Source organism: Myotis nattereri, assembly GCF_964212035.1.
Source record: "Myotis nattereri genome assembly, chromosome: 3".
NCBI classification, from domain to species: domain Eukaryota; kingdom Metazoa; phylum Chordata; class Mammalia; order Chiroptera; family Vespertilionidae; genus Myotis; species Myotis nattereri.
In genome coordinates this window covers 143576913-143604413 of record NC_138077.1, presented here as the reverse complement: position 1 = coordinate 143604413, position 27501 = coordinate 143576913, and the positions used below count along the sequence as shown (strand labels likewise).

At 40.8% G+C, this 27501-nt stretch overlaps 1 protein-coding gene across 1 annotated transcript in view; it reads left to right on the top strand.

Moving 5' to 3' along the window:
• Positions 1-27501, top strand: part of DCDC2 (doublecortin domain containing 2) — a 180360-nt gene that overhangs the window by 106628 nt on the left and 46231 nt on the right. The gene's annotated exons all lie outside the window — the stretch shown is intronic.

The following is a 27501-nucleotide window of genomic DNA, read 5'->3' as shown; positions in this document are numbered from 1 at the left end:
TGGCAGACAGATTTTTCTGCCCTTGAGGGAATTACAAATTAAATTTTGCCTCTTTGTGTCTTACTATTCCAAAGGTCATACAATGACATTTGCTTAATCACATATTCCCTGCCAGTTATATAGCAAATTGTGCCTAAAAATAATAATAATACCTACTGTTAATTAAGGACTTCCTATGTGCCAGGTGCTATACTGTGTTCTTTATACAGGCCATATAATTTAATTTTCATAACAGTGCAACAAAGCAGCTACTGTCTCAGTTTTATAGAGAAGGAACCTGAGACTGGAAGATGTTCAGACCATGTGTCTCTGTGTGAATTCTGGATCTGGTCAGGGAAGGGGTTGGTGTTTGCATTCTAAGCCCTGCTCCCCAGAGCTGCAGGATGCCGTTTCTGAAGGTAACAAGGGTGACTAAATTTCTTGAGCAGCTACACAGTACTGGTGTTCTACGAAGCACTTTACATGATTTTATTTAATACCCACAAAAACAGAAGGTATTTTTTCCCCCAATCTATCAATGCAGAAACTGAGCTGGAGACAGGTTAAAGAATATATTAAGACTAGAGGCCCAGTGCATGAAATTTGTGCAGGGGGGGGGGGTTGTCCCTCAGCCCAGCCTGCACCCTCTTCAATATGGGACCCCTCAAGGGATGTCCAACTGCCCGTTTAGGCCCGATCCCACCTGGGATCCCACCCCCTTTATGTATATTAACACCAGCCTGAGCCTCAATCCAGGACTGCTGGCTCCCAGCCATTCGCCTGCCTGCCTGCCTGATCACCCCCTAACCACTCCCCTGCCAGCCTGATTGATGCCTAACTGCTCCCCTGCTGGCCTGATTGCCCCCAACTGCCCTCCCCTGCCAGCCTGGTTTTCTCCTAACTGCCCTCCCTTGCCAGCCTGGTCCCCCCCAGCTGCCCTCCCCTGCAGCCCTGTTCCCCCCAACTGCCTTCCCCTGCTGGCCTGGTTCCCCCAACTTCCCTCCCCTGCAGGGCTGGTCCCCCACAACTGCCCTCCCCTGCCGGCCATCTTATGTCCACATGGGGGTGGCCATCTTGTGTGTTGGAGTGATGGTCCATTTGCATACTACTCTTTTATTAGATAGGATCACACAGCTATTAAGGAAGATAGCTGAATTTCTACACAGCTCACTCTGTGGTCCAAACTGGCCTTCTTAAAACAATTGTTTTTCATGTGTGATAATGATATGTAATCACTTATTTGTGTTGAAGAGAGCCCAGCATGTGTTTGTGAGTGACTAAATGGAGTTTTATTTAGGAAGTTTGGAGCATTCTCCTTTCTCTTTTTCAGTGTCTCTTTCCCTTCTTTGGCATATCCATCTGTAGTATACCCATCTTTAGGTATCTGGGGCCTCAAACCATCTCTGGTTCCTTCCCCTCCCCAATAAAATGACATGTTGAAAAGACTACAGTAAGCTCAGCTGCATCAAGTTACAAATAATAATGTCTTATTGTTTGGCTCTTCCAAGAATTATGCGCATTTATTAGGGTAATTAGTGGAATTCCAGCCAATAGACACTGGTTTTTGTGTGTTTATTTTAGGATTCTTCAAAACATAACAGTAGTTGACCCCCTTTATGTATGTTAACACCAGCCTGAGCCTCAATAAGCTGTTTTAAAGGATGTTTTAATTTTGGGGAGGGTTACTCCTTTTTCTATGGGTATACACTTGTGATTTCATAATCAAAATTAGTGAGAAAATGGGACTCATTTCATAACAGTTGCTTTTTGTTGTTGTTGTTGTTGTTGTTAATCCTCACCTGAGGATATTTTTCCATTGGATTTTAGGGAGAGTGGAAGAGAGAGGGAAAGACAGAGAGAAACACTGATGTGAGAGAAACACATTGATCAGTTGCCTCCTGCATGAGCCCTGACCAGGGCCTGGGCCAGGGAGGAGCCTGCAAACAAAGTACATGCCCTTGACCAGAATCAAACCTGGGACCCTTTGGTCAACAGGCAGAAGCTCTATTCACTGAGCAAAACTGGCTAGTTCTCATAACAGTTCCTCTTCACTTCAGTATACATGCTTCATGAAGCAAAGCCAGAGAAAGCATATATATGGATATAGGAAAGACAGTTAAAAACAAAAAACTGGTTTTTCTCCCACTTGCCAAGACTCATTGTCATTACCTATGACAGATCTGATAAACAGGTTCATTAAACAGAATGCCTATAAGATGGCATCGATTTAAATGGGTTAGAGAATTTATTTATTTTTTTTTGACATTTCACCACTAAAAATGTAGTGATTTAGAATAATAAATTTTTTTAAAGAACTATAAATAATCCTTGGAGAGTAAACATTATATCATTTCATGATATATAATTATTTTATGGAAAAGTATTCAACTTGCTTTCTTTGAATTTGGCTAGATAGGGGTTTGATCTCATGATTTTTATTGTTTTGTCTGTTGTATTCTGGTAATTTCCTTAGATCTATCTTACAGATCACTAATACTCTCTTCAGTTGGGACAATCTGTATAATCTATTTGATATATAATCTGTCCATTGAGTTTTAAATTTTAGTGACATTATTTTTTATTGCTATAAATTCTATTTGACCCTTTTCCAAATCTTCCAGTTTTTGTTTATATTGATTTTTTTCAGCATTGCTTCTATTCTCTTTTTATTTCACTAATCATTTTAATGTACTTTTATTTTTAATTTTATTGAGTTAATATTGGTTTATAAAATTATATAAGTTTCAGGTGTACATCATAATTTAACATCTGTACATCATGCTCACCACCAGAAGTCTAGTTTCTATCTATTGCCATTCCTCCTACATCTCAACAACAACAACAAAACAACCAGATTAAAAAATAGGCAAAGGATTTGAATAGACATTTTTTCAAAGAAGACCTCTCTCCAAAGACAGAGAACAGGCACCTGAAAAGATCTTTAGCATCACTGATTGTTAGGGAAATGCAAGTGGAAACCACAATCAGATTTCACCTACTACTGTTAGCATGGCTGTCACCCAACAGGCAAGAGCTAAGTGTTTGGGAGGATGTGAAGAAAAGGGAACTCTGGCGCACTGTTGGTGAGAATGCAAACTAATGCACTTTTAAATGGTCTTTTTAAAAATTGTTTTATTATCTCCTGCACTTGGGAGTGCTAATTCTCTATTTTGCCTATTGACTCTCCCCCGTGGTGGTTAGTTTCTGCACTATATTTGTAAGTTTCCATGGTGAACTAATATTCACAGTGCTCTTTCTTTTCAGCTTAACCATGACTAAAACTTCTGCATTCACACTGTGTGATTTTGTGCGTTTGTAGCAGGAGAGAACCTGTGTCACTTCTGTCCCTTGTGTTACTTTCAGTTGCATGAGTTTGCACTGAGGGATTCCATTGGGGTTTGGGACATGGAGCGCTGGCAAGGACTCACAGGAGCTGGGGAAGAGTACAGGAGCATCGTTCTACCGCCTGGGGAATGGAGAGTAAAATAAAGAGAGTGTACAGAAGGGAGATAAGGATGCTGGGGAGACGAGCTTCATACTCTTCCAGAGGGCAACGCTGTCCTCACCTTCCAGATGCAGAATTCATGGTTCTCATTGAACACAGTGACATTTACTCAGCCAGATCAAGCGAAGGAGAGAGTCTTGGGCATCAGAGGCAGCCGTGTGATGAAAGGTCAATTTCTACTCATCACATGTAATTTTTCAGTGGGTGAGTTTTCTGCCCTTTTCCCACCTCCCCTGATTCATGTTTAAACCAACCTCACACACTCTGTTTTAAGAAAAGTCTTTTGATTGGGAGTCTTGATTTCAAGTAATTGTGTACTTACTAGTTTTGTTCATCTGGACTGTTAGAAGCAAACTCAGGAGGTCACCATTTCTGAATTTTCTTTAAGAAACATTAGAAACAGAAGCAGATTTCGATTGTAGCAGTAATATGTTGATTAGAAAGTGAGTTCTCTTTAGTAGGAGGCTGCAATAATAACCATTGTTAATGTTCATTATAGGAGTAGGTTCTGAAAAGAAAAACAGGCGTTGCAACTGAAGTAAAAATTAACTCAAATTATAAAACAAGAGGTCATACTGAGTTTTATCTCTGGACTCTTGTTTGTCTGTGTCTTTCCCGAGCTCTCTTCACTGCCCACTCATCCCCTCCACTCCCATCCCTGTGTTTTTTGGGTTGCTTCTGTTTGTCTGACCCTGCAGGCCAGAACTGGACTTACTGCAGAAGTTGGCGTCCTGCTGTGTAGGGTCTCCAGTGCATGGTGGCATCAGTCACGGGTCAGTGACAGCTTGGTTCCCCTATGGTCACAGGCCATGCCTGGGCTTCCTTCCAAAGGAGCCCCTCAGCCCCTTTATTAGCCTCACCAATGAGGAAACTGAGGCACAGGTAGGCTTGGTAACTTGCCCAGAATCACGCAGCTAGCTGGTGGAAGGACATGGATGAAGCATAGTCTGCTTGACTCTCTAAAGGGCACAGCTTCATGTGAGGCCTGGTGTTGGTTCCATCTGTGGGCGACACTCTGTTGCCCTGCAGGTGAGGAGCTTTCGGCACTGTTCCCTCTTCCCCTCTCTCCAGACCAGAGACTCAGACGCCCAGGGTTTCAGCCTCCCTCACCACTTTGATTCTCATCTGTTATTTTTGTGTGTTTTTTAAGCATAAAGAAAGATATTTATTTACTAACCAAAAGGTTGATCCTAATTAAACCAACACTCGGAAATAGTTGCATGCAAAATGTTCGTGATAAAGAGAACTAAACATAGTAAATGAAAAAAACAACAACAAAAAACATGAAGAGAGATTTATTTGCTCATTGAGCTTATTCATTCTCATAGCTAGTTCCTGTCCAGGAGGAGGGTGGAATTTTTACTCTACTGTTTCATAGATCTGAGGACAGGTGACATTGCTCATGACGCTCTAACTTCCCTTCCCACCTCCCAGTCTTCTCGAAATGGTGGTTACGGCGCTTCCCTTCCCGTCCCATTCCTGATGCTGAACCTATGCGCTGTTTCAAGGCTGCAGGCAGCCTGAGTTTTTCTGCCATCAGCTGTATCTCTGCAAACTTCGCTCCCAGGTTAAGCAAGAACTGCCTTGTTTCCAAGGTGCTCTCAGTTTTTACGGTGAGGCTTTGGCCTTTGGAAGGGGTGAGAGTCTGGTGTGGCCATGGCTCCCATTTTCCACAGAGCCGTTCCCGCGCCTAGTGCCTTCATGTGCTCCTCCAGGCCTTTGCTGTCTGTGAAGCGCCACCTCCTTCCAGCTGTTGAATGAGGCCCGTGGTGGGTGTGGGAAGTATGCTGGTGACCTGTATCGAGCTGGGTGGGGGTAGTGCCAGGAGCCTGGCGGGGTCTCCATTCTGTTTTTAATCAGCGAAAGGTTTATCTTGCTCTGAGTCTGGCTCTGTCTTTTCAGATTTTCTCATCTGTTTTCTTTCTCATTGCTATGGAGGCTCATTGCTATGTGTTTGGACAGAGGAGATGCCTCAGAGGATAGGCTCCTAGGCTGTCTTGACTGGAAGTGTCCAGTGCCTTCTCAGCGGAATATATTCATTCAGACACACATTCTCTCATTCACTCATTCATTCATTCATTCATTCATTCATTCAGCATTTATGGACCTCCTGCCCCTGTCAGGCTCTGTGCTGGGTGGACAGAGTGCAGAGTCTGTCCTCAGGCAGCTCAGGGTCTTCTGTGAGGAATTAGGTGTCGCTTCTGTGTGGTGGTCAGTGCTGTAGCAGAGGCTCGGCTCTGCCTGGGGGTGGGTGAAGCAGGGAAAGGTTGGGGGAGACTCTGGAGCTGAGGCTGAAATGAAGGGAAATAAACCCTCTCCAACAGAGGAAAGATGCTCCAGGGGGAGGACCAGCATGTACCCTGGCTCAGAGGCCTGGGGAATAGTGAGCAAGGCTGGGGATGAGGTGGGATGACAGGAAGCCACACATGGAACTTGAAAGGCCTGGGACTAAGGAGTCAGGTTTTATTTTATGGATGATATGGATGCCACTCAATAACAGACTATTAATTTGATATTTGGGTCATTTCTTTTTATGAGAAAATTGTATTCTCCATTTAAGTCCATAAAATATGAAGTACACTCATATAGCCTACTGTCCTTCAGAAATAAGGCATTAAAACACAGACAAAGAGTAAACAGTCCCAGGTGTGAAGGACTTGGGAGAGGGTGGCCTATTTAAATAAGCTCTTTGGAAATCACTGTCCAAGTACTTTGTATATCTTTGAAAACACGGCCAAAAGATATATAAGTATTCTCCCAAGTGAACTTTTCATGAAAATGGAAAAATTATCTTTTGGTTTTATTTGCTCTAGAGTTTTTGTAGTTCAGGAATATTTTAGAAATTATTTTAAAATTCCAAATGATATATGTATTTCAAAAATGTGGTCCACTGCCTATTTTTATTTCAGATCTTTTAATTTTGACTTCTTTATTGAAACCTTCCCATAAAATACAAAGAAAGCTAGTAATTGTACCTTTTGTTGGAACCTGTAAATGAGACCTCATCGTGAGACATAGTCAAGTGTTAGTGTACGATGACATGACATACACTTTGTCAATATCCTGTCCTTCTGGAGGCTCCATGGAGAAAACGCAGCGTTGTAGAAGTTCAGGTCTCACAGTTCATCATTGTGGAAAGGGCTGTAAGAGAACTGCGGAGTAAAACACATGAGCCATTCTTTCTTCCTTAAATATTTGTTTTGGTTAATCATACCCTATGCATGGCTATAATGGACCATCAGCTGGCTGAAGGTCACTGGTCTTCTCAACCAATGGTAAAACCTCAGCCTGTACTCTACCACAGGGGTTGACAAGTCCTTGAATCCCACAACTAGCAGAAAATGATTTCACTGGAGGAAGCATTTACCAATTCCTTTCATTGTTACTGGTTGTTTGATACCAATATCAGGCACTTTGTAAACAGACATTCTGACTTCACAAACAGTTGTGCCCATGCAGGAGCCCATTATCTTATTATAATATTCAATTTCCTTCGCATTCTCTTAATTGAAATGAAGCTGCTCCTGCTGCGTCTGGGCAGTGGAAACTTCCATAATACCCTGAACTCTCAGCTGCAGCAGATCGATTCTTTGTCTTCCTGGCTTTCTCTGGAACTTCATTCTGTGGGGGGTCTTGTTGCTGACCGTAACAGGATGCTATCAGTCCAGCCTGGGATGGCAGAGCACTGATTAGACTCTTTTGATTGCTTTGATCTTGAAACTGACTAGTCCTGTAGTCTGTAAGCCCTTTATTCCAAAATGCCAGTTAATCAAAATAACAACATTAATGATTTTCCACTACATGGGTCCACTATGTAAATTAGCTAGTGGAAATAGCTTGAAAAGCAATATGACTGAATAGGTCTATTCTTAACTTGTTGACCAAATAATTTTGTGAAAGTCCACCAATTTCATATTTACAGTTCAATCCACAGGAGGTAAATTGTGTGATACCCGTAATCAGAAACACTGGCATAAACTCCATGTTCAGTTGCTACCTCTAACCTCTTCCTGCTTTCTGATGCAGCCCCTTAAAGTCACTGAAGATTCAAGGATGATAATTAATTTTTAGGGTGAATTAAAAGAAGTAATATGATTGTAATCAGGGCTGATTTTCAGCTGGTACTTATCACTGTGGCCAACAGCCACACTAGTTGTTTATGGCTTTCTAACTGGTCAGGACCGCCATTCATGGGTTCTAAAATATTTCAACTTTTATACCTACAAATAATGCCATGCATGATTCCAATGCGTATTTTAACTACATTTCATCAATATTCAAATCTGTATGCACTGACATTATACAAACCTGTCCTTGCTGGTTTGCATACCTGTTGTCTCTACTCTGTCCCCAGCACCGACACAGGGCCTGTCACATTGTTAGTGCTCAAAAATGTTCTGAGTTGCACAAATGAAAGCACATAATCTCTTTTGTTTCTATCTTTTGCACATTGCATCAGCTTATATTGGCATGTTATTTTCTAAAGTGACCTCATTATATGTATATTTTTGTTGAATAGATAATATTTAAATAGATAATTTACCAAATTGGGGGAAAAAAAGGACTTTAAAGACTAGGCAAAGCCAAGGAGCTCAGAAACTGGAACCAGGGACATGAGCATCCACACTATTGTGTTTGTGTCTTTCGGGTCTGATTCTTCTGGGCCGGGTGTCATTTTCCTTATTGCACACAAGCTTCCCTCACATGAGGGGAAGGTGGCTGGAGGCAGTTCCTGCATTATATCCTTTTAGCCCAGGAACATAAGCGTAAAGATAACTTTTTTCCTAAATTCGGATTGAAAAAAAAATCACAGGAAAGGATTCTGATTGGCTGGTTTAATATCATGTGTCTCCCCTTGGACCTGTCCTGTGGGGAATAATGATTTATGATTAGCTGGGTCACATGACCACCTCAGTGTTTAGAGGGGTAATGCTTGTTGCAAGAAGAAAAGAGGATTGTCTGTCAATCAGGCAGTCATCCAAATGTATGCCTACAACAGCTAGAGCCAGCATGTCAAACTCCAAGGCTAACACGGGCCAGATAAACAAGGTTTAAGTTTATGTGGGCCGCAAAAAAACCCAAAAGCTTCAATTTTCATAGAAATGTAGGTTTATTTCGATAGAGACATGCTGAATACAAAGGGCTGAAATACATGAGTAATTGTTAACATAAAATAATAGACATTTTAATAAAAATATTTTTTTTCTTGAACATTAACTTACTAGACACTGAATAACTGCACAAATTAATAAGCGTAACACAAATAAACCTATTTTTCTTGTTCTCTGAAAGCGAAATATTTCCTGTTGTGCAACACCAAACAAGTCAGTCCAAGACTAAGGATGTAGCAATCGGCTGCTAAAACATTCACTGCTAGTATTAGTGGAAAGAAATGGTGCGCCTGCGTGTAAGGGAAATGCATGCAACACAATTATAGTTATCGGTCATTAGTGAATGTTGTAGTTTGTTATTAATAATTATGTATAACAGGATATTGTAAAAATTAAGTTATGAAATTTTTATTAAAACGTTTCTTACATACCGTTATATTGGCTGGGCCACAAAAATATTTGTTGTGGGCTGCATGCGCCCCAGGGCCGGGAGTTTGACATGCTTGAGCAAGAGTGAACAGATATACAGAGTAAGTGAGAAAACACTTTGAACTAAGGGGTCCACCTAGGATTGAAAAATAAGGTAATGGTGACTGGGAAACATGTGTTTCTAAAGGGACTTGGGTCTAGCAGGAGGATGGTATCCTGTGACTCTTCTTTTTGGCCTGAAGGGAATGCCATTCATGTTATTCCTTCTTCGGGTTTGTACTGTAGCATGTACTGTAAGAATTTGTTCACAAAGCTGCCTCCTCCACTGCACTGTGAGACCATGTCTGATTCATGCTTGAAAGTGTTCATGTTCTGACATGAATGCGTGGTACTTGCTGAATGAATGAATTTGGGAAGTATAGCAGGCTGCCTTAGAGTTGAGGCACCAAATGAGAATATAGTTGGGATTATGCATGTCTTATATTCTAGAAATGCAAAACAAAGCTGTTAAAGCTAGCAAACTTTTCCCTAGCAGATAGAATGGCCTGTATACCTTCAGGGAGCCCATGTCCTCACAGAGGAACCATTTCTATTCCTCTGAATGGGTCTGATCCCTTCCTGTGTTAGCCCAAAATCTCCATTCTTTGCCCCTGCTGAAGCCTCATCAGAAGGACTGTGTGGAGAATATGACTCTTCTGTTTGACAGCCCTTTAAATACTTGGAGTTGGATGCCAATATTTATTTCAGTCTTCCTCCAGCTAAAACATCCTAGTTCTTTCAGGCATTCCTCACTGAGAAGGATTTCTGGATTCTCCCATTCTGGTTACATTCCACCTATAAACTTTTGGGCATTTCAGTGGCCACCTAAATATGAGTTGCCTGGAACTGAACACAAACATCCAAGATACGGTTTGACTTGAGCAGAATTTAGAATGTGATGATTACACCTGAGGATCACAATCAGTGGTTTAAGAAGTAGAAACCATTAGTTAAAGGAAAATTTCCACAAAATCCACTTTATATATTTTAAGTAAAGGGAGGTGGTTTCTGGGTGGAGGGAATTTTCTGGACAGGTGGGAGGTTTACCTGCCCATGCTGTTCCTCTTCATAGACTGTGATGGCCAGTGAAACATTTGGGTGGAACTCTCAGAGTTTGGTGGCCCACCTCAGTTGGAAAAATGTATTGTTAAAAAATGTAGTGCATTTCCCATAAATGGAGTCCCAAGTTTTCAGACTCGGTAGAGGATATATTCAGTTTAAGTGCTACTAAAATTTCCATTTATTTTTACATGAAGAGCTGTCAAGTCACATCTTGCCATCCTGTAATACAGGATTTTTCATATTTTCTTATTAAATTTAATGTTGTTGTTCTATATTTCAGCTTGTCAGGATTATTTCAGGTCTTGATTTTGTTACTCATTTATCTTTTTTATCTTATCATAATTTAGATATTTGACAGTGTGCTATGGATATGGTATTCAGTTATTTTATAAGTTTATTGACACAAATAGAGGTCGGTGAGAGAGATTGTTCTTCAGACACCTGGACACTGATGAGCATGTTGGGGGATTCAAAACCCTTCTATCCAACATTGCTAAAACTCACCTAACCACCCTCCACCCCCAAACTTTCTATTTTGGTCAATGTCATCAATATCTACCTACGTCTGAAATCTAGGCACAATCTTGATGCTTTGCATCATCTTTCAGCACTTCCTAAACTGGGCTCGATACTTGCACAACACTAAATGCCTTGTAATTTCCTCCTCGCTCCATACTCTCTCTTGGTTTTTACAGTCTTCTTTTTCTGAAAAATTCCCCACTCATACTGCCACCCAAACTTCTTTTTGTCAAAACTTGTTTTAAGATTCAACTTAGGTGTGCCCTCCCCCTAAGATATTCATAAACCTTCTTCTGGATCTTGACTCCTGTTCCCACCTAAGACTGACTTAGTCTTTATTGCTATACCTTTGTGCAGAACTCTAGCCACATTTTACCTTTATCTCTTACTAGATTAGATAGTGGGCTGGTTAAAGGCTGGTCCATGGGTCACTCCTCTTGGTATAACTTGCATTTAATCTGGTTTTTATCAGATACTCAGTAAATAGATGGTAAGTAAAATAATGGGCAAATAAACCTACTTAAATGCATATAATTATCTTATTTCCCAGCCAAATTATACGACCATATATGCAAATATATGTGGACTAGTTACATCCATTAACTACTATGTTGAAATGCAAATATTTTGTTTGATGGTTTCTTCATTTATCAAACTAGCAATCCTGTTTCACAAAAAGAAAGAAATATTCTATTTAATGATGTGCTAAATGAACTTATTTTGGACTTCTTTTCATTATTGTGTCCTTTCCTAAATTCACAAACAATTCTAGAAGGAGTGGACTTTTAATTGAACTTGCCTGATTGGAGAGCACTTTTTACAGCGTTCTTTCTATCCAGTGGCTTTAAAAAATTAAATCTGAATTTATTGAATACACCCTGTGATGTTGTAATATGTGCCTCCTGACACTAAACTGTATAATCTCACTGTAGGAAGGAGACATACGCATGAATAGGTAACAGTAACTTCAGCAAGTGGTCAAGTATCAAAAACAATGGCAAGATGATAAGCGTTTGGCATTTTTATGAAATGGTGGTGTTTTAAACAGTCTAAAAGCAAACACTAACCACACCACATATGAATGGGCGGAGGCTTAATTTATAAAAATTATAAACTGCAGGCCCGGTGCATGAAATTTGTGCACTTGGGGGGGGTCCCCTCAGCCCAGCATGTACCCTCTTGTAGTCCAGGAGCCCTCAGGGGATGTCCTTAGCGCTGCTGCAGAGGCGGGAGAAGCTCTCGCCACTGCTGCTGTACTCGCCAGCCATGAGCCAAGCTTCTGGCTGAGCAGTGCTCCCCCTGTGGGAGTGCACTGACCACCAGGGGGAAACTCCTGCACTGAGCATCTGTCTCCTGGTGGTCAGTGCATGTTATAGCAACCGGTCTTTCTGCTGTTCGATTTGCATATTAGCCTTTTATTATATAGGATAATTTATGAGGGGAATTGAGTAAAGGTGCAGGAAACAGAACTGCTCTTCATTTTATGTTGAGATACTTATGAAGCTTATAGTATTATTCTAGAAATAGACATAATAGTAAACCTAAATTTAAAATTACATAATGTTTGGAAATAAGGGTAGATGATTTTACCAGAACTTTCTCACGAAGCCTGATAGCATTATAATCAGGAAACATTATCTACTGGGTGTGTATCCACTTGGAAACACATTAAAATAGGGGGGGAAAAAGAGAAGAATTCAGCATAGGGACCCCCAGTGCTTCCCAAGATAGGCATGCTCTGCCATGCTTCAGACTGGGAAAACTGTCTTCCAGGCTGCTCCTATGCAGACACAGAGAAGAAAGTCTGCTAGGTTTTCTCATGGCCAGAAGCAAGTATAATTTGAAGCAACTATACCTTTTCAAGAACTTCATTCATTCATTCATTCATTCATTCATTATATTCATTACCATTTAGCAATTATTTATTGAGCACCAACTCTCCGGAAGGCACGGTGTTAAACTATGGAGACAATTCTATGGTTGCTAAAGCAGCATTATAAATTGATTTCCCATGTTCAACCCCTCTTCCCCCACAAATAACATTTTGTCTATCAGTCAGATGTAGTGTACTGTAAATTAAAGAGCATTGCCTGTGTGAGAAATATAGGTCTAGTCATGCCTTGGGCAAATTATCCCACAATTCTGTTCTCAATTGGAAAATGAGAGGGTTGAACCATTTGCTTTCTAGAGTCCTCTGAGGCTCTAAAATATAATGATCTAATTAATTTTGATGGCTGCCTGGCTTACACTTTAGTGTTTGTGAGTTTGTGTAGTGCCTGGACATGCTGGTTTTGTTGACTTTGTGAACTTGTACAGAAGACAAAGTTCTGAAATACAACAGAATGCTTACTTACACCAGAAGTAGGGAAGGGCTATAAACTTTTATTGCTTAGGTGTTTGAAAACTTAATGAGTTAATATTTATTCTGCTGTAAGAAAATAGTTAAAATATTTCTGTGCCTAGTTAATTGAGATGGGATATTTTGATTTCATGACATTTTATATAAATAAATGTTTAAATGTACTGCTTAACTGCATGGATATTACTATTTCTGATGTGGCATAGACATATATCATTTTATATTTGTTATAGTAGATAAAATTGCTGTATAAAGTTTAAACTGTTCCATCAACAAAATTGAACATTTTAGTAAATTTATGTATATATCTGTGTATCTAAATATATATCTGTATATATAAATATATATTTAAAATTACCAAAGTCACATAAATATTATCTCAGAGTCATTTTTGAAAAGGAGTATTTTAATGTTCTCAGTGAATAATTTCTCTCTGCCTGAGATCTCGCTGCTGCTGTACCCTGGGAAATATTCAGAGGGGAAGATAAAATTATTTAGATTTGCAGCTTCTTGTCATGGGAGGTGAAGGCCCTTTTTATTATTATTATTAATGTGATGGGAATAGTTCTATCACATCGTGTCTCTGCACAGCATCCTGAGATCAACCTTTCCATCACATAAATAATTACGGTTGTGTTTTTTCAAAGCCTCCTGCCGTTACTTCCCTCTGCCTCTCAACCACTTTGCATTTGAGTGAGGAAGGTAGGGCTTCACTCAGATAAAGGTTTCCCCAAGTACTGACAAAAGGTAGATGCTTGGTAGTCGTGGCTGGTAGTAGGGGGAGGGTTGTTTCTTTGCCCCAACAAGACCCAGGTCTGTGCTGGCTGGACACAGGCGCGTGTTCTTTTAAAAGTATACTCTCCTTGCGTGTGGCAATTGCAGTATTTTTCCCCTAGAAAGAATCAGCTTCTGGCCTTGTATCTTTTCTTTTCTCATGGAGCTGCTTTTGTAACCAGGACTCCTAACCTGGCCCCAGAAAGGACATCCCACATAGAATGTACCGAAGGCTAGACTAGGCCTGAGTCCTCTTGCTGATATGGGGTGAGCAAGTCAGGCAAGATTCCTGCTTTTAGGGAGGGGACATTCTCATGAAGGAGATAGACAACAAACTAGGAAACATACAGAAGAATAAGGCGGGTCAGATACAGGGAAGCTGTGAGGGAAACGTGGGGGGGGCGGGGGGAGGAACTGTGCCCTGAGCACATACCTGCTCATTGTTCCCACACCTGTATTTGGAATTTTTTCTGAATGAGGGGCAAGTTATGGGTCAGGCAGTGTGTCTTCCATAAATCCCCCATTTTCTGTGTCACCCTTGCCCCTCAGTGATGACTTCTAGTGTCCCTGAGTTCCCTGGTACTTGCCCCCTACTGTGACTGAGTGGAACGTGGCCTGTGCAGAATGTTTGATGGAGTCTCAAGGTGAAAAATGAAGGCAGTTGTAGAGAATTTTTTTAAAGGATCAGATCTTTTGTTTTTGGATGCAAACAAATTTTAGGAGTGGCTTTCGTACTGAAAAATTTATAACCCTGTTACTTGGTAACTTTTTCTCTCTTTGCTCCCTACTCAGGAACTTTGCACCATCCATCCCCTCTGCTTGGAACATTCACCCTTCACATATTCTTATCTCATGCTTTTCAAGCTTTTATTTACATATTATTTTTTTTTGAATGAGGCCATCTTTATTACTTTAGTTAAAATTGCACTCTCTTTCTACCAGTTATATGATACTAGGGGCCCAGTGCACGAAATTCGTGCACTGGGTGTGGGGGTGGGGGGAGTGTCCCTCAGCCCAGCCTGCCCCCTCTCACATACTGGGAGCCCTCAGGCGTTGACCCCCATCACCCTCCGATCGCCTGATCGGCCCCTTGCCCAGGCCTGACGCCTCCGCCAGAGGTGTCAGGCTTGGGCAGGGGACCCCCATCTCCCTCTGATCGCTTGCTCCACCCCCCCCATCCAAGCCTGACGCCTCTGACCCAGGCTTCAGGCCTGGGCAAGGGGATCATCATATCCCCCCAATCCCCGGCTCCGCCCCCCACCCAGGCCTGATGCCTCAGCCAGAGGAGTTGACCCTCATCACCCTCCAATCACCAATCACCGGATCGGCCCCTTGACCAGGCCTGAGGCCTCCGGCAGAGGTGTCAGGCCTGGGCAGGGGACCCCCAGCTCCCCGCGGTTGCAGGCTCCACCCCTGCCCAGGCCTAACGCCTCTGGCCTAGGCGTCCGGCCCAGGCAGCGGGGACCTGCAGTGGCAGCGGGGGGCGCCGCGATCATGGGCTTCGCTTTAGGCCCAGGCAAGGGACCCCTAGCTCCTGGGACTGCCAGCTTCGATCGTGCCCAGCTCCCATCGCTGGCTCCACCCCTACTTCCTGCTATCACTGGCCAGGGCGGAAAAGGCGCCTGATTCTCCGATCATGGCTGGGGGGCAGGGCAAAGGCGGCCCCAGGGCCGCCTTTGCCCTGTCCCCCAGCTCTCAGCTTCCCCCTGGGTTTCCGATCACTGTCAGTGGCAGGGGGCTTCTTCCTGCTTTCCCTTTCGCCTCCCTGCATTGTGCCTACATATGCAAATTAGCCGCCATCTTGTTGGCAATTAACTGCCAATCTTAGTTGGCAGTTAATTTGCATATAGCCCTGATTAGCCAATGAAAACGGTATCGCCGTACGCCAATTACCATTTTTCTCTTTTATTAGTGTAGATATTCTTGCGTATTGTGTTTATTGTCTCTCTTTTCATTGCCTCTCCTGTCTCCAACCTCCATGAGGCCAAATATTTCAGCTCATGTATTCTCCCAGGGAAGAAGTCTGTGTCAGCCAAACCTGGCAGTGGTCACCGTGGAACCATTAGGGAAGCAGACCTGTCTCTAGGAATTGGGATCCATGACCCCATTTCACCCCATTGCCAAGTGTGCCCTTGGAGTTTCACCCTCGCTTTGGGGCAGAAGCTCTCAAAATTAGACCCATGCTATGCAGGCCCCTAGCCTTCCACCAGGGGCTGGGTCAGGGTAAGTGGTGTATCTGGGAAATGTTAAAAATGAGTGCACAGAGCTGCTCTTGGAATTCTTCATTAGCAGATGTTTAAAAGTCAGCACTCTAAAATTACTCGCAGAAGCTTATAAATATGAATTTCCTGTAATTCACATTTTATAAGAATTTCTATCAGCTGTGTCACAGCTTGAAAAATACCAAAAACGCATTAGAAAAATCTTTCTGTTTAAAACTAGATTGATCCCACATTTACATGGCAAAAGAAGGCCATTACGCGGCAGGCAGTAAAAGCTTCATTTCAGAGAGCCTGAGAAAAAACTCAAAATAATTCACTTCAACCCAGGCCATTTGACAACTGTTAGACTTTTTCTTACAAAATAAAATGAAATCCTACCACCTGCTGCTTATAATCTCCAATTAATGCTACAAAAAGTGCCTTCATTAAAAAAGCCGATGTGTAATTTCTGCAAGCTGGGTGCAGACATTTCTTCAAAACTGCTGTAACCTTTTGCTCCTGTCTGCAGCAGGGAGCTCCTTCCAGATTCCAAAAAGAAGCCAGAACTGATTTTCACTTAATTATTTAAGAGGTAAACCTCTTTCCGTTCACTGGGTTTAGTTATTTAAAATCATGATCATTCACATATAATCTGCTGCCATATGAGTTCGGTAGGAATTGTGAAAGAAGATTACCGAAGCTTGCCAACATTCCACCTGTGACTGAGAACAAGGGTATTTTTTGCAGGAAGCACAGAAGAGAAAGGAGGGGGAGGGAGAAAAAGAGAACAGTGTTCTTTCTTACCTTGTCAGGCTCTTTTAAGACAGAATCAGCAGGTGTGAGAATCACCACCTTTGAGTGGTTTTAAAGGAGTGAGAAAGTCCAGGTGTTTTATCACTTCCTTCCCACCCTGATAGTCAGATTAATGAGAATTTTCAAGAGGAAAAACCACTGGACAACTCTGACATGCCCCCTTCTGTTTGCCGAATTAATCTGGGGCAGTCGGGGTCATTTGCAACATGTGCGGACAGCAGACCCAGCAGGCCAATTCTTCCGTCATTCTGTCTTCCTGCCCAGCCAGTTATCAGGGCAGGAGCTCATATGAAAAGAGTTGCCAGGATAATTTGGGAGCTATTGTGGTCGGTTATCAGAAGAGAGCAGGGAAGTCCTGGCACATGGGTACCATGGCGCAGCTATGAGCCCACTGTCTCTGCTTGACCCTCAAGGCTCTACACCAGTGATGGCGAACCTATGACACGCGTGTCAGAGGTGACACGTGAACTCATTTTTTTTTAGTTGATTTTTCTTTGTGAAATGGCATTTAAATATATAAAATAAATATCAAAAATATAAGTCTTTGTTTTACTATGGTTGCAAATATCAAAAAATTTCTATATGTGACACGGCACCAGAGTTAAGTTAGGGTTTTTCAAAATGCTGACACGCCGAGCTCAGAAGGTTCGCCATCACTGCTCTACACAGTAGCCCTTTTGGTGGGCCTCTCTTCATTTCCCACACCCATCAGCACAAATCTAAGAAACTGGTCTCTTTCGTTAGGTCCCTGGATGATCCCCAATTCTCCAATGCTCTGCTCCTATTTTTATTTTTTGTCTAGAATGTCCTGCTCCTCCATTTATTTCTCTTTTTCATGTCTACATACTTAAAATCAGAGGAAGTACAGCTGCGCCTATAATACCTACTCTCTGTAATCTTAACCTCTCACATTTGCTCACTGAGTCCCAAAACTGGCATCATATATAGAGGTTTGTTTTTAAAAAATGTACATGTTGCTTAATTAAAACAGTGGTTACCCTGCCATCTTCTAAATGCCCCACCCCATGATTTTTGTGATATTTCTGATGGCTTCTTTCCCCTCTACCTGTCTGTTCCTTCTCATTCTGAGAAGAAAAGTCCACCCCTTTCTCTGTTTAGGTGTGGTGCCCCTCAGAGTTCTGTCCTAGGTGCTTCCTTCTGTATCTCTGGATTCATTCTCCCTGGAGCACCAGTCCTGCCTCCCAGCTACTTCCTGCAAACCTTGTCTGATGCCTCGGGATTTTAAAACTTAGAAGATTCTAAATCGAACCCATTCTTTGTGGGTCCCCTCCAATTACATCTTCCTGGTATATTCTTAGATGCCTAAGTAAGAAATCTCAGAGTCATCCGTCATTTGTGTTTCTTCCCTGCTACTTCCCCCAGGAAGCTGTTGGATCTGTTTTCAGTATTATCATTGGGATTGCTTCTACCTCCAGACCCAACTGCCATTGCCTTGGTCATATCCTCTCTGCCCATGAGCAGTCCTACCTCGGGGGTTCTCAGCTTCCTGTCTTGTCCCCCTTAAATCTATTGTTTTTTTTTTAAAAAAACTGTTTTTTAAAATATATTTTTATTAATGATTTCAGAGAGAAAGGGAGAAAGGAGAGAGAGATAGAAACACCACACACTGGGGATGGAGCCCACAACCTGGGCATGTGCCCTGACCGGGAATCAAATTGTGACCTCCTGGTGTGCAAGTCGATGCTCAAACACTGAGCCACCCCAGCTGAGCAATCTATTCTTGATGGTCACAAATTATTATCTGAAACACAAATATGATCATGACTCTGTCCTAGCAACTTTGGTGGCTTCTTGTTCACCAGAGCAGGTCCTGCCTCTCTCGCATAGCTTATGAGTCTTACCTGCTTGCTCTAGTCCTCTTACAGGGGATGGTCCTGCCTCTGGGCTTGTGAATGTATTGCAAGAGCCTGCTCAGATTTCAGTTTCTTTGTGAGATCTTCATTGAGCCCTCAGGCAGAAGTCATCACTCTTTTTTTTCAGGGTACCATTAACCCTGCCTATAGGCCTTCATTGGGCTGTTATGTAAATGTTATTTATTATGAACATGATCTGTGTGAAGCCCCTTTCTGTGTATTTTGTTCATCTTGTATCCTGAATGCTAGCATAATACCTGGATCACGGAGGGGGAAGAGGGGCTGGGTATCGATGAAAGTGTGTGAATCAGTGGATATTTGTTTTCAATTAGCATACAAATCCACTATTGGGAACATATGACTTGATAAACTTCTTTTATCCTTATACAATGCTGAACATACATGTGACAAAGAATAAATACTGTTGACTCATCTGTGGTTAAGACTGTAAGAGAAAGTGGAACAGTAGGAGACAGGTGTATGGCTGAAATATTAGATGTAAATGTTTCAAAGTGTTGTGAGGGCGCATATGGTGACTTGGCTGCATGAGGATTTGGTAGAATGTGCTGTTTTTACCGCTCTGGCATTAATGGAAGCACATGATTTTAAAGCAAGAAATCAATTGCCAGCGTTTTGGGGAAATGTTAATTTAGGTTATATAGTCAAACTAAAAAAGAAAAAGGAGTTTCAGACCTACCCAAGATCTATAGTCTCATGAGTATTCTTGTGTACATGCATGCATGGATCTGTAATGGTATAGGCAACACTCTGAGCTAAGACTCTCTTTGTGTCGTGCACGGAATATAAGTAAATCATGGGCTTGCCAGGGTTAGAAGTTCCATACCATGTAAACGAAGAATCAACAATCTGACTCACTGTGTTGGGGGTTGATTGTGAAGGGAAGCCAGTTAATATATTCAGTGTAGTTAACTGACTTAGTAAACATATTAACACTTTCTAGTGCTCCTCTGTGAACTTTCTATCCATCTTCAGATGGATATGTCTTTATCTGTCTATCTATCTGTCTGTCTATCTATCTATCTATCTATCTATCTATCATCTATCATCTATCTATCTGCACACACATTTATGTGTGTGTATTTATTCAGTTAACTTGCTTGGTTTTCTATATCAGGGACAGACTTGCTTATTTATTTCTCACTACTGACTAGTCTACATCAATCACACCTAATAAATTGCTCAACAGGTACCAGATGCTCAAAAATTACCAACAACACAATTATCTTTGTATATCTAATTGACATGTTACTAACATTTAATTCAATTAAAAAATTTTTAAAAAAATACATTTTATTGATTTTTTACAGAGAGGAAGGGATAGGGATAGAGAGTTAGAAACATCGATGAGAGATAAACATGGATTCAGCTGCCTCCTGCACACCCCCTACTGGGGATGTGCCCACAACCAATTCCTTGACCGGAATTGAACCTGGGACCTTTCAGTCCTCAGGCCGACACTCTATCCACTGAGCCAAACTGGCTAGGGCCAATTTAAAAAAAAAATTGTAAAAAGCACCCAGAGTCCACAGCAGCTATATATTTCTAAATTTTTCCTAAGATACAGACTCAGCAACTATTTTTTTTAAAATCTGGGAGGGAACCCCTAATTGGAGCAAGAGACCTGAGAGTAGGAAAGGTATTTATTACTTAAAAGAATTGTCTTCATTTCCAATGCCATGTCCTTCATAGCTCCAAAAGGAATATTTCTAAAGCAAGCGCATATCTGGTGAAATGCCCACTCATTTTTTTATTGGTTTTCATAACTCTTTAGATGCTAAGGATACAAAAGATGAATAAGATGTGGTCTCTTCCCTCAAGGCATTCATAGTCAGATGAGGTAATTAGTCTGTTGTTCAGTGGTGAGTGCTACCAGTGATGGAGGCAGGCCCAGGGCGCTGTGGGCGCAGAAGAGAGATAGCTGAAACCAGACTGAGAGGCCACATGAGCCCCTGGAGGGGAGAGCCAGGCTGTGTGAGTGGTTCCCTGTCATCCTCAGGACAACTTCCCTGAGAGGGGCTTCCATGATCTTTCTCACCTGGTTTCTACCACCTCCTTAGTTTCAAGCATTGACACATACTACATGGGTGTACATACAAACATGTGCGTGTGCTTACACACACACTCACCAAATGCTTTAGCCAAAGACATCTGAGCAGGTCATATTAGTAAAGACAAATCTCACTGGTTTCTATAAAAAAGTACTTTAACCTCAGTATCCCTAATTTTTCACCTACAACTCCTGCTTCAGCATATTACAATCATTTTTTAGTTCTCAACTCTCCAGTGAAAATGTGCTACCAAAGATTGCTTCTTGACCTCCCAAATTTTGAGTCCAATGGTGTCTGCAGCTTCATCTTACTTGTCCTCATTGTCCTATGTAGGTGACTCTGTCCCTTAACACTTGTGTAATCTTAGACAAGGTACTTAAATGATCTCTTCCTCGATTTCCTCAATTACAAAACGAGATAGTACGGTTATTATCATCATCACAACCCTATGAATATTAATTGAGTTAACATATGCAAAGTGCCTGGTTCAAAGCAAGCAAAATAAGGTGTTTTTTATATTTAATTCTTCTTTTCTTAAAAAAGTATGTTTATTGATTTCAGAGAGGAAGGGAGAGGGAGAGAGATAGAAACATCAATGATGAGAGAGAATCATTGATTGGCTGCCTCCTGCACACCCCACAATGAGAATCAAGCCCACAATCTGGGCATGTGCCCTGACTGGGAATTGAACCATGACCTCCTAGTTCATATGTCGATGCTCAACCACTGAGCCATGTTGGCAGGCAATTTAATTCTTCCAATCACTCTTTTGTTTTTTAATCTCTGTGTTGGTAACTTTGACAGCCCTCTTTGTTTCACCCCTATCTTTCTGTGTCTTGCAGGCTTCTTCATTGACCCCTCTTATTTATTATGCCTCTCCTTATATGTTAAGATTTGAGAGTTTGCACCTGCAATCCCCAGTCAACACACTTATTCTCCCCCAGGCCTCGTCTCCCTCCCCTTTCCCTAAGTACAGCTCAAATCTAAACTGCTTGAAGAGACTGTTTTGACTCCATTGTATGCTCTTGCCTCCTTTGTCAAATATTAATTGAGCATAATGGCTTGGGTAGATTTGTGGGTTCTCTGTTCTGTTCCATTGGTCTATATGTCTGTTCTTGTGCCAGTAACAGGCAGTTTTGAGAACAGTGGCTTTGTAATACAGCTTGATATCTGGTATTGTGATCCCTCCAACTTTGTTGTTCTTTTTCAGGATTGCTGCGACTATTCGGGGTCATTTTTATTCCATATGATTTTTTGGAGAGTTTGTCCTAAGTCTGTGAAATATGCCATTGATATTTTAATGGGGATTGCATTGACTTTATATATTGTTTTGGGTAGTAAGGATATTTTAATGATGTTGATTCTACCAATCCATGAACACGGTATATTCTCCCCTTTTTTTATGTCTTCCTCTATCTCTTTTTTTCAATGTCTTGTAATTTTCTGAGTACAGGTCTTTCACCTCCTTAGTTAAGTTTATTCCTAGGTATCTTACTATTTTTTGTTGCAATAGTAAATGGGATTGTTTTTATAGTTTCTCTTTCTGTGAGTTCATTATTGGTGTATAAAAAGGCCATAGATTTCTGTATGTTAATTTTGTATAGTACTACATTGCCAATTCATTTATTAAGTCTAGTAGTTTTTTTTATGGAGTCTTTAGGGTTTTCTATGTACAGAATCATGTCATGTGCGAATAATGACAGTTTTACTTCTTCTTTTCCAATTTGGATGCCTTTTATTTTTTCTTCTTATCTGATCGCTATGGCTAGCATTTCCAGTACTATATCGAACAGCAGTGGTGAAAGTGGGCAGTCCTGTCTGGTTCTTGTTCTTAGGGGAAATGGTTTTAGTTTTTGCCCATTGAGTATGATATTGGCTGTAGGTTTGTCATATAAGGCTTTTATTATGTTGAGGTATGATCCCTCTATTCCCACTTTGCTGAGAGTTTTTATCAGGGAAGGGTGTTGCATTTTGTCAAATGCCTTTTCTGCATCGATTGATATGATTATGTGATTTTTGTCTCTCAATTTGATATATCTCAATAAATGATATGTCACATTTATTGATTTGTGAATATTGTACCATCCTTCATCCCCAGAATAAATCCCACTTGGTCATAGTGTATGATCTTTCTAATGTTATGCTGGATCTGATTTACTAAAATTTTGTTGAGGATTTTAGCATCTGTGTTCATCAGATATTGGCCTGTAATTCTCTTTCTTTGTAGTGTCTTTATCTGGTTTTGGGATTAGGGTAATGCTAGCTTCATAGAAAGAGCTTGGAAATGTGCCTTCCTCTTGAATTTTTTGGAATAGTCTGAGAAGGGTAGGTTTTAGCTCTTCTTTGAATGTTTGGTAAAACTCCCCTGTGAGGCCGTTCAGTCCAGGGCTTTTGTTTGCTGGAAGTTTTTTGATTACTGTTTCAATTTCATCAGCAGTTATCGGCCTATTCAGGTTTTTTTATTCTTCCTGATTGAGTTTTGGGAGCTTGTATTTTTCTAGGAATATCTCCATTTCATCTAAGTTGTCCAGTTTGTTGGAGTAGAGTTATTTGTAGTATTTTTAAAAATAATTCTTCATATGTCTGGGGTCTGTTGTTACTTCACCTCTTTCATTTATGATTTTGTTTATTTGGGTCCTCTCTCTTTGTTTCTTGGTGAGCTTGGCTAGAGGTTCATCAATTTTGTTTATCCTTTCAAAGAACCAGCTTTTGGTTTTATTGATCTTTTGTATTTTTCTTTTTTTTTTTTTTTTTTTGGTCTCTATGTTGTTTATTTTGGCTCTGACCTTTATTATTTCCTTCCTTCTACATACACTGGGCTTTTCTTGTTTCTCTCTTTCTAATTCTTTAAGTTGCAGGGTTAGATAATTTATTACCATTTTTTCTTGCTTTTTGATGTAGGCCTGTAGAGCTATGAACTTCCCTCTCAGGACTGCTTTCACTGTGTCCCATAGATTTCAGAGTGGTCTTTCTAAAATGCAAATCTCAGCCTATTCCTTCTCTGCTTAAAAGCCCTCCAGAGGCTCCCTTTTAAAGCATCACCACCTTTACTTGGCTTCCAAAGCTTTTTTCACTGGCTGTCCCCAGCCCATCCTGCACGTCTTCTTGGTCACCACTCAATCCCTCACTGCTAGAGCATCACCCATAAGGCATCCTTTGCAGTTCCTCAAATGATCCTGATCAAGTGGGCTTTACAGCTTGCATGGCTTTGTTTATGCTGCTCTTTCTTTCCTCCATGCCTCTCACCTTGGGTTCTCAGCTACTCTATCCTCTGTGCACCATCATACCCCAAGTAGGTGTCCATAAAACATCTGGAATGCCTGGTGTGCTGACTTGTGAACATTTACATTTTCTTGAAGAGTCCCCCTAAAGAGCAGCTGAAGTGGTTGGTATAAAGTTGGTGCTCAGTTAACAAACGAGTGAATGGACACACCACTGGAAGTGTTTATAAACTGTGAAGCTGGATCTAGAGCCCATTCCCAGTGAACACTGCTGATGCTAGTTCCATTCTGCCTCTGCCTCTCACAGCCTTTCTTTTTCTCTTTCCTGAGAGGGTTAAAAATTTGTATATGGGGCAGACATCTGGAGAGGATCCATATTGTCTCACTGTTCTGTGTTAAGAGGAAGGTCAAGGTCATTGAATGCATTAGATAAAGTAACTTCTCACTTTTATTTCCCACTGATGGGAAAACTTAGTATAATGAAGTTTAAGTAATTTTTACTATTAAACTCTTTAAAATGAATAGTAGTATTAACCATTTTCTTTTCTGTCAATTTCGCTTTCCTTTGTAAGTACCAGTTTGGTGGTTACACAGGCAAGTATGACCACTATTGCTGGCTACAAATCCTCAGACTCAGGATAATTTATAAACAGCCTGGTTGGCACAATCCCTGTGCAATGCAATTTATTGCTTCTTTTTGTAAGCTAATAAATTCAAGGACATTTGTCAGATGTGCAAAACATTTACGTGGATTCTTTATTTAACATAAAAATCCTTTATGCATTTATAGCTTTAGTTATTAGTTTGCCAGTGTGTACCTTCTCTTACAAATCAAAGGCCTTTCCAAAATTAACGTAAAATTACTATGATCTGCATGAATTTTGTAAGATAGATAATTTAGAAAAGTGAGAGAAGATACTTGATACATAAAAGGTGGTTTTGTGGTTGTGGAGTTAAGCAGGAGCAATGACCTGCTCTCTATGTTGGCACTGAGTTAAGCTCTGCTCACATATGTGCAGAAATGTCAACCTTTGCTTCCTTTGTGACCATGCCACACCATGGCATATGGTTTTATCATCTAGTTATAAAATGTGCAGCTTAAAATGTATTTAAGGACATGTAATACATTTAAATATAAAATTGGACTGTGTGGATGTTCTTAGAATAGCATCTGTAATGAACTCAATTCACTTTGACACCATTTCAATATTATGAGCTCCCTCTTTGCTTAAAAGCTTTTCTGAAAGTTTTTTTGATAGAGGTTTGCCAGATCCCATTTAAACCCAGCTGTGGAATTCATTAATGTGTGCTAAATTCATTTGGCCAATGACTTTTTGAAAATGTATGTATTGATTTTTCATATACACAAACCCATATGAAAATATATGCTTTAATCAGTCCCTTTTTCCCCCATAAAAGTTCAGCTTTTGCTCCCCAAACAGGAAAATATATTCAAATAAGCAAATATGATTAGACATAAACATAGCTTTGATTATGATGGAACTCTGTGACTTCACTTATTAATGTTTTTATTTTGTTTTCTAGTTTATTCTACTGCCCTATGGATATACTATTATTATATATGTAGCTCGACTCATTCTTTCCTTATTTTTAACTCTTTTTTCAGTGAAAAAGAATATATGTAATCTTAGGAATATCTAAGTCAAACAGATGGTTTTTCAGAATTTCCTTCCCCTGACATTAAATCTCTTGCTTTCCAATTTTGAGCTATAAGTAAAATTGTTATGGATGGTTTCTACTGTGTATTAGTGCATGTTACACTCATATCCTATATTAGCATTTTTATTTCCACTGGGATTTCTGATATAATCAAGTATTAAAACTGCAGTTATTTTGGCAATTATGCCTTTTATGGAAGGATTTTAACAGTTAAATCCTAACTTATGAAAAATATACTTTTACTTCATCTGGAAGAAGAATTATCCTAAAAAATGGTTAGGTGATTTAGTAATAGGTTAAAATTGTTAAAGAAAAACTCACAGAGTTCTCAACTTTCCATTCATTAAGCAAAAAAACAGACAAAACGTTTTCTTTCTCCAATTCCATCTAAAGCCCATGCCATACTCAGACTCATGCTTTGTGTTCTATGCCTGAGCTGCCAAAAATATTTTTAATTGATAGCTCTCTGTTCTCTATTGTTCCTGCAAAGTTTAATTTCTTACACTGTACTAAAATTTTGATTTATTTTTAAGAGTATTCTCTTTTTTTTCTTATTTGTTGTCCCAAGATAATCTCAAAACTACTTCCCTTTCCCCACATGCTTCTCCACCTCCCTACCCAGGCCTGGTATTTTTATTTTTACTTTTGAACTTACTTCTTCTCATCCATAACTTAGAAGGCAACCTGAAAATTCAAAGTAAAATAGATATCCTCCGTGACTCTTAAAACATTTTGTTCAGGTTTGATCTAATTGGTATAAGTTGCAATTGATTACCTTAATAGTAGTGTTGCTTTTCCCAAGGTTCTTCCAAGGTGGGTGTCATGTATAAGGCGTAGTGATGGGGAAGTTTGGCCTTAGTCCTAGCTCTGTGCAGCCTTAGGCAAGTTATTTAATCCTCAGTTTCTTTATTAATAAAGTAGAATAAAAATACTTACGGCATATGGTATTGTGAGGGACGTGCTTAGCATAGTACTCAGCACCTAGTAAGCATTAAAAAAACAAAACACTAGGTGTTGCCCTAGCTGGTTTGCCTCAGTGGATAGAGCATCAGCCTGTGGACTGAATGGTCCCAGGTTCGATTCCGGTCAAGGGCCCGAGGTTGTGGGCTCAATCTGCAGGAGGCAGCCAGTCAATGATTCTCTCTCATCATTGATGTTTCTATTTCTTTATCCCTCATCTTTCCTCTCTGAAATCAATTAACAACAACAACAACAAAAAAGACCCCAGAAAAAACTAGGTCCCTTCTCCATCTCATGACCCCTTATTGAGTGCTGTGTGTAACCCAGCCACGTCAGATGTGGGCTTTGGGAGAATTGAGTAGGAAACAATTCCTATCCTTTCTGTGTCAATATCTAAATTATATATAATGTGGTACTAATAGGGTACAGGGAGTAAGTATAAAAATTTCAGAGAAGTGAAAGCCTTCTGCGGGTTTGGCCCTTGAGTTGCATCTTGAAGGAAGAATGGACAGGCACCAGGACTGTAAGGAAGTTGCTTGAGTAAAGACCCAGAAGTGAGGAGGAGTTAGGTCCCCTGAAGGGAGACAGGTGGGGAAGGACAGGGAAGTGAGAGCCAGCATGGTTTCTCAGGGTTGAGGTGTCTAGTTGCAGAGCTGTGGGACAGGTCAGGTCAAATTACGAAAGTCTGGAGTTTAGCATATAACAGGGAGCAGGAATTCAAGTAACTAGGTTGCTCTTTTCTTAAAAAAAAAAATATGTTTTTAACAATTTCAGAGAGAGGAAAGGAGAGGGAGAAACATCAATGAGAAACATTGATTGGCTGCCTCCTGCACGCCTCCTACGGGGGATTGAGCCACAATGCTGCATGTGCTCTGACTAGGAATCCAACCACTGACCTCCTGATGC